The sequence below is a fragment of the Sturnus vulgaris genome, chromosome 3 (genome assembly GCF_052056855.1).
Source record: "Sturnus vulgaris isolate bStuVul1 chromosome 3, bStuVul1.hap1, whole genome shotgun sequence".
In the NCBI taxonomy this organism is placed as follows: domain Eukaryota; kingdom Metazoa; phylum Chordata; class Aves; order Passeriformes; family Sturnidae; genus Sturnus; species Sturnus vulgaris.
The window spans coordinates 113,763,285-113,772,040 of NC_142245.1; positions in this window are offsets into that span (position 1 = coordinate 113,763,285).

Below are 8,756 nucleotides of genomic sequence, written 5' to 3' on the forward strand. Positions count from 1 at the left end.
AAATCCAAAAAAAATCCCCAAAAATCCCAAATCCCCAAAATTCCAAACCCCAAAAGTCTTAAATCCCCAAAACTCCAAAAGCCCCAAATCCCAAAAATTCCAAAATTCCAGACCCCAAAACCCCCAAAATCCCAAATTCTAAAAACTCCAAAATCCCAAATCCCCAAAATCCCAAATCCCCAAAATCCCAAATCCCCAAAATTCCAATTCCCAAATTCCAGACCCAAAAGTCTCAAATCCCAAAAATCCCCAATCCCAAAAACCTAAATTCCCAGTCCCTAAAATCCTAAACCCCAAATATCCCAAACCCCAAAAAATCCCAAGCCAGAAACTCGAAATCCCAAAAATCCCCAAATCAAAAATCCCAAAATCTCAAGAATTCCAAACCCCAAAAATCCAAAATCCCAAAAATCCAAAATCCCAAAAATCCCAAATTCCAAACCCCAAAAGCCACAAATCCGAGACCCCAAAAATCCCCAATCCCAAAAATCGAAATTCCCAGTCCCCCCAAAATCCTAAACCCCGAATCTCAAACCCCAAAAATCCCAAACCCTAAAAATCCCAAACCATAAATTCGAAATCCCAAAAATCCCAAAATCAAAAATCCAAAATCCCAAAAATCCGAACCCCAAAATTCCAAAACCCCAAATATCCCAAACCCCAAATATCCCAAACCCCAAAATCTCAACCCCGAAAATCCCAAATCCTAAAAATTCCAAAATCCCCAAAATTCCAAACCCCCAAAAATCCCAAATCCCAAAAATCTCCAACCCCAAACCCCGAAATCCCAAGAACCCCAAAAATTCCAAACCCCAAAAATGCCCCAAAAACCCCAAATCCCAAAAATCCCCCAAATTCCCGAATTTTCCAGCCCAAAAATCCCATAAGGAAAACTCACCCAGGTTCCGGGAATTCACCCCGGGACGAGCCGGGAACGCCCCCAGGATTTGGGATTTTTTGGGATTTTTTGGGATTTTTTGGGATTTTTTGGGATTTTTTGGGATTTTTTGGGATTTTTGGGGTTTTTTTGGGGATTTTTTGGGATTTTTTGGGGATTTTGGGGGGATTTTTGGGGTTTGAGAATTTTGGGATTTAGGGATTGGGGTTTGGGATTTTTGGGATTGGGATTTTTGGGGTTTGGGATTTTTGGGGATCTGGATTTGAGGTTTGGGATTTAGGATTTTTTTGGATCGGGAATTGGGATTTTTGGGATTTGGGGATTGGGAATTTGGGATCGGGACAGGATTTAAGATTTGGGATTCAGGATTTTGGGATTCAGGATTTTGGGATTCAGGAATTTGGGGATTCGGGATTTTGGGATTCAGGAATTTGGGAACAGGAATTTGGGATTCAGGATTTTGGGATTCAGGATTTTGGGATTTTTGGGATTTTGGGATTCAGGATTTTGGGACGATTTGGGGATTCAGGATTTTGGGATTCAGGAATTTGGGATTCAGGAATTTGGGATTCAGGAATTTGGGATTCAGGAATTTGGGATTCAGGAATTCGGGATTCAGGATTTTGGGATTCAGGATTTTGGGGACAGGAATTTGGGATTCAGGAATTTGGGATTTTGGGGATTTTGGGATTCAGGATTTTGGGACGATTTGGGGATTCAGGATTTTGGGATTCAGGAATTTGGGGACAGGAATTTGGGGACAGGAATTTGGGATTCAGGAATTTGGGATTCAGGATTTTGGGGACAGGAATTGGGGATTCAGGAATTTGGGATTCAGGATTTTGGGATTCAGGAATTCGGGATTCAGGATTTTGGGATTCAGGATTTTGGGGACAGGAATTTGGGATTCAGGAATTTGGGATTTTGGGGATTTTGGGATTCAGGATTTTGGGACGATTTGGGGATTCAGGATTTTGGGATTCAGGATTTTGGGATTCAGGATTTTGGGATTTTGGGATTCAGGATTTGGGGATTTTTGGGATTTTGGGATTCAGGATTTTGGGATTCAGGATTTTGAGATTTAGGATTTTGGGGACAGGATTTTGGGATTCAGGATTTTGGGATTCAGGAATTTGGGATTCAGGATTTTGGGATTCAGGATTTTGGGGACAGGAATTTGGGATTCAGGAATTTGGGATGATTTTGGGATTCAGGATTTTGGGGACAGGAATTTGGGATTCAGGAATTTGGGATTTTGGGGATTTTGGGATTCAGGATTTTGGGACGATTTGGGGATTCAGGATTTTGGGATTCAGGATTTTGGGATTCAGGATTTTTGGGATTTTGGGATTCAGGATTTGGGGATTTTTGGGATTTTGGGATTCAGGATTTTGGGATTCAGGATTTTGAGATTTAGGATTTTGGGGACAGGATTTTGGGATTCAGGAATTTGGGATTCAGGATTTTGGGATTCAGGATTTTGGGATTCAGGAATTTGGGATTCAGGAATTCGGGATGATTTGGGGATTCAGGAATTTGGGATTCAGGAATTCGGGATCCCTGTGGGGTCTCTCTCTCTCCGCCGGCGCTCCCGAGGACGTTTGGGATCGGGGTCGGATTTAAGAGGATGCCGGGAATTCCCAAAATCCCCAAAAATCCCCAAAAATCCCCAAAAATCCCCCAAAATAATCCCAGCAGAGGGGGGGGGAGGGGCAGCGCCAGCTGCTGCTCCAGCTGTTCCTCAGGGACGGCCCCAAAATCCCCAAATCCCACCCCAAAATCCCGGGACCCGACCCCAAAATTCTGGGATTTTCCAAGGGCCACAAAAAACCCAAATCCCACAAAAAAAAAAATTTCCCCAAAATCCCACAAAAAATCCCCAAAATCCCAGAAAAAAACCCACAAAATCCACCAAGAAAACCCCAAAATCCCCGGATTCCAACCCAAAATCCCGGGATTCGACCCCAAAATTCTGGGATTTTCCTCAGAAAAAAAACCCCAAATCCCACAAAACCAATCCCCAAAATCCCTGAAAAAACGCCCAAAATCCGACAAAAAACTCCTCAAAATCCCACAAAAAAACCCCCAAATCCCAGAAAAAAACCCAAAATCCCAGAAAAAAACCCCCAAATCCGACAAAAACTCCTCAAAATCCCACAAAAAAATTCCCCAAAATCCCAGAAAAAAACCCCAAAATCCAAGGAAAAAAACCCAAATCCCACAAAAATCCCCCAAATCCCAGAAAAAAATTCCTAAAAATTCCAAAAAACCCTCCCCAAATCCCAGAAACTCCCAAATTCCACACAGAAAAACCCAAAATCCCACAAAAACCCTTCAAAATCCCACCAAAAAATCCCAAAATCTCCTTTAAAAACCCCAAAATCCCTCCAATGTATTCCCGAATCCCACAAAAAATCCCAAAATCCCATTAAAAAAAACCCCAAATCCCATAAACCCCCACAAAATCCTATTAAAAAAATACCTCAAAATCCCACAAAAAAAAAAAATCCCAAATCCCCAAAAATCCCATAAATTTGGGATTCCCGATCCCAAACCGATCCCGTCCCATAAATTTGGGATTTTCTGAAGAATTTGGGATTTTCAGACCGATCCCATAAATTTGGGATTCCCAAACTGATCCCACCCCACAGAATTTGGGATCCCCTGAAGATTTTGGGATTCCCGGACCAATCCCACCCCAGAAATTTGGGATTCCCAAATCTCAAACCGATCCCACCCCACGGAATTTGGGATTTTCCCACAGATTTTGGGGTTCTCGGATCCCAAACCGATCCCACCCCATAAATTGGGGCTTCCCAAACTCATCCCACCCCATAAATTTGGGATTTTCCCGCAGATTTTGGGATTCCCGGGCCGACCCCACCCCATAAATTTGGGATTTTCCCACGGAATTTGGGATTCCCGGATCCCAAACCGGCCCCACCCCATAAATTTGGGATTCCCGGATCCCAAACCGACCCCACCCCATAAATTTGGGATTTTCCCACGGAATTTGGGATTCCCGGATCCCAAACCGACCCCACCCCATAAATTTGGGATTTTCCCACGGAATTTGGGATCCCCGGATCCCAAACCGACCCCACCCCATAAATTTGGGATTCCCGGGCCGACCCCACCCCATAAATTTGGGATTTCCCGCAGATTTTGGGATCCCTGCCCCCCCCCCCCCCCCCAATTCCCGGGATGCTGCGGGGGGCGGGGCCAGCGGAGCGCGCGGGGACCGGGGGCGGGGGGAGGGGGGGGTGGGGGAGGGGCCGGGCCCGCGTTCCCGCTTCCATCCCCGGTAATTCCCGGTAATTCCCGGTATTCCCGGCACTCCCGGTTTTCCCGCCATTCCCGGTTTTCCCGCGGCACTGACCGTACATGGCCGCGGCCCGGCCCGCGGGCAACCGAGCCCGAGGGGGCGGAGCCTCCGCTACAGGCCCCGCCCCCTGAGCGGGATTGGCTCCTTCCTGGAAAGGCTCCGCCCCCCTGAGCGGGATTGGCTCCTTCCTGGAAAGGCTCCGCCCCCTAAACCGGGACAGGCCCCGCCCCCTGCATGGGATTGGCTCCTCCCTGGAAAGGCTCCGCCCCCTAAACCGGCACAGGCCCCGCCCCCTGCAGGGGAGACCCGCTGGGAATGGGAAAACAACCGGGACAGCAACTGGGAAAAGAGCTGGGAATAACCGGGATAACAACTGGGAATAACCGGAATAACAACCGGGAATAACTGGGAAAAGAGCTGGGAATAACCGGGATAACAACTGGGAATAACCGGGATAGTAACTGGGAATAACTGGGATAATAACTGGGAATAACCGGGATAACAACTGGGAATAACCGGGATAGTAACTGGGAATAACCGGGATAATAACTGGGAATAACCGGGATAGTAACTGGGAATAACCGGGATAACGACTGGGAATAACTGGGATAGTAACTGGGAATAACTGGGATAGTAACTGGGAATAACCGGGATAAGAACTGGGAATAAACGGGATAGTAACTGGGAATAACCGGGATAACGACTGGGAATAACTGGGATAGTAACTGGGAATAACTGGGATAACGACTGGGAATAACTGGGATAATAACTGGGAATAACTGGGATAACGACTGGGAATAACCGGGATAACGACTGGGAATAACTGGGATAGTAACTGGGAATAACTGGGATAGTAACTGGGAATAACCAGGATAATAACTGGGAATAACTGGGATAGTAACTGGGAATAACTGGGATAACGACTGGGAATAACTGGGATAACGACTGGGAATAACTGGGATAACGACTGGGAATAACCGGGATAACGACTGGGAATAACCGGGATAGTAACTGGGAATAACTGGGATAACAGCTGGGAATAACTGGGATAGTAACTGGGAATAACTGGGATAACCACTGGGAATAACTGGGATAGTAACTGGGAATAACTGGGATAGTAACTGGGAATAACCAGGATAACGACTGGGAAAAGAGCTGGGAATAACTGGGATAATAACTGGGAATAACCGGGATAACAACTGGGAATAACTGGGATAACAACTGGGAATAACAGGGATAACAACTGGGAATAACCGGGATAACGACTGGGAATAACTGGGATAACAATTGGGAATAACCGGGATAATAACTGGGAATAACCAGGACAACAACTGGGAAAAGAGCTGGGAATAACTGGGATAATAACTGGGAATAAACGGGATAGTAACTGGGAATAACTGGGATAACAACTGGGAATAACTGGGAATAACCGGGATAATAACTGGGATAACAACTGGGAATAACCAGGACAACAACTGGGAATAACCAGGATAACAACCGGGATAACAACTGGGAATAAATGGGATAACAACCGGGATAACAACCCGGGATAAACAGGATAATTACCAGGATAACTACCAGGATAAATGGGATAACAACCCGGAATAAATGGGATAACAGCTGGGAATAAATGGGATAACAACCAGAATAACAACTGGGATAACTGGGATCACAACTGGGATAATAACTGGGATAATATCTGGGATAACAACCGGGAATAAACGGGATAACGGCCGGGAATAGGAAAACCAGGAACGGAATTGAGGGAATGGGATCATCGGGATAACCAGGAATGGAATAACCAGGATAAAAGGGAATGGGATGGAGGGAATGGGAACGGGAATGGGATTGGGATAACTGGGAATGGGAACTGGGAATGGGATTGGGATAACTGGGAATGGGAATTGGGAATGGGATTGGGAACAGGGAAAGGGGTTGGGAACAGGAATGGGATTGGGATAACTGGGAATGGGAACTGGGAATGGGATAACTGGGAATGGGAACTGGGAATGGGATTGGGATAACTGGGAATGGGAACTGGGAATGGGATTGGGATAACTGGGAATGGGAACAGGGAAAGGGCTTGGGAAGGCTGGAGCTGATCCCAGAATTCCCAGATTTATTCCCAGAATTCCCAGAATCTCAAACACCGCCTTGGGGACCAGGACAAGGCCGGAGTTGGTCCCAAATTCCAAAAAATTCTCCTCCCCCATTCCCGAATTTTTCCCCAGCCGGAAGAGCCGCCAGCCTGTCCGTAATTAATTGGGTTTAAATTAATTAACTGGGAATAATTAAATTAATCGGGAATTAATTAAAATGTTCGAGGAATTCATCAGCACCTGGAGATCCCGAAGGACTCGGGGATTCCAGGGAAATAAAAATCCCTGGGAATTCTCGGCCTCCGTGAATCCCAACCAAAACCATCCCGGAATTCCGTGCATTCTGTGAATCTGGGATTCCAGGATTCCATAATTCCAGGGTTCCATGGATCCGGGATTCCATAATTTCAGGGTTCCAGGATTCCGTGAATCCATAATTCCAGGATTCCATGGATTCTGTGAATCCAAACTTTCGGGATTCCATGGATTCTATAATTCCAGGATTCCATGGATTCTGTGAATCCAAAATTCTGAGATTCCATGGATTCCATAACTCCAGGATTCCATGGATTCTGTGAATCCAAACTTTCGGGATTCCATGGATTCTATAATTCCAGGATTCCATGGATTCTATAATTCCAGGATTCCATGGATTCTGTGAATCCAGGATTCCTTAAATCCAGGATTCAATACTTCCATAATTCTTGGATTCCATTATTTCTGTGAATCCATAATTCCAGGATTCCATGGATTCTGTGGTTCCAGAATTCCAGGATTCCATGGATTCTGTGAATACAGGATTCCATGGATTCCCTGAATCCAGGATTCAATGGATCCATGATTCCAGGATTCCAGGATTTCTTGAATTCCATAATTCCAGGATTCCATAATTCCAGAATTCCATTGATTCAGTGAATCCAGGATTCAGTGGATCTGTTATTCCAGGATTCCATAATTCCAGGATTCCATAATTGCAGGATTCAATGGATCCTTTATTCTGGGATTCCAGGATTCCATGGATTCTGTGAATCCATAATTCCAGGATTCCATGAATCCATAATTCTGGGATTCCAGGATTTCATAATTCCGGGATTCCTTGAATCCGTAAATCCACAATTCCAGCATTCCATGGATTCCATGGATTCCCTAATTCCAGGATTTCAGGATCCCTCTCATAATCCCAAGATTCCATGGATTCCAGGATTCCATAATCCATGAATTCCGTGATTCCAGGATTCTATAATTCCAGGATTCCATGGATTCAATGGATTCCAGGAATCCAAAATTCCAGGATTTCCGAGATTTCGGATGGGAAATTTTGGGATCCAGGGGACAAATCCTGACACTGGGGACAAGGAGGGAAATCGGGATCTGTCCCTGTCCCCAATCCCTGTCCCCTGTGGGGACTCGGATTCATTTGGGATTCAGGGATTATTTTCTGGGATTCGTTCTGGGATTCGTTCTGGGATTGTGGGATTGATACTGGGAATAATTTGGAGATTTTGGGATTGATTCTGGGATTGATTATGGGATTGATTCTGGGATTCTTCCGGGATTCTTCAGTGATTCTTCAGGGATTCCTTTGGGATTCTGGGATTCTTTCTGGGATTCTGGCATTCATTCGTGGATTCCTTCAGGGATTCTGGGATTTGTTCTGGGATTCCTTCGGGGTTTTGTTCTGGGATTAATTCTGAGATTCCTTCGGGGATTCTGGGATTGATTCTGGGATTGGTTCGGGGGTTCCTTCAGGGATTCCTTTGGGATTTTGGGATTCACTCTGGGATCCTGGGATTCGTTTTGGGATTGATTCTGGGATTTGTTCCGGGATTGGTTCCAGGATTCCGAGATTTTCCCCTGTCCCGGCTCCGGTGGCTCCGAGGGGACAGGGATGGGGACAGGGACAGGGATGGGGACAGGGACAGGGATTGGGGACAGGGGACAGGGATTGGGGACAGGGACAGGGGACAGGGATTGGGGACAGGGACAGGGATTGGGGACAGGGACAGGGGACAGGGATTGGAGACAGGGATAAGGGATAGGGGACAGAGAGAGGGATAAGGGACAGGGATTATGGACAGGGATAAGGGATTTGGGACAGGGACAGGGGACAGGGACAAGTAATAAGTGGCAGGTGACAAGTGACAAGGGAATAAGGATTAAGGACGGGGACAAGGGACAGGGGACAGGGGACAAGGGACAGGGGACAGGGGACAAGGGACAGGGGACACGACAAGGGAGGGGTACAAGGGACAGGAAGAAGGCGCAGGAAAAAGGGAACAAGAAAAGGGAGGCAGAGCAGGTGACAATGACAACGACAGTGACAATGACGTCAACGGGCACGTGACCCGCGCTCCCCTCCCTGGCGCCCCCTGGCGGACACTCCTCGCCTCCTCAAATCTCGCGAGATTTCCCGCGCGGGGGGATGGGGGGGATG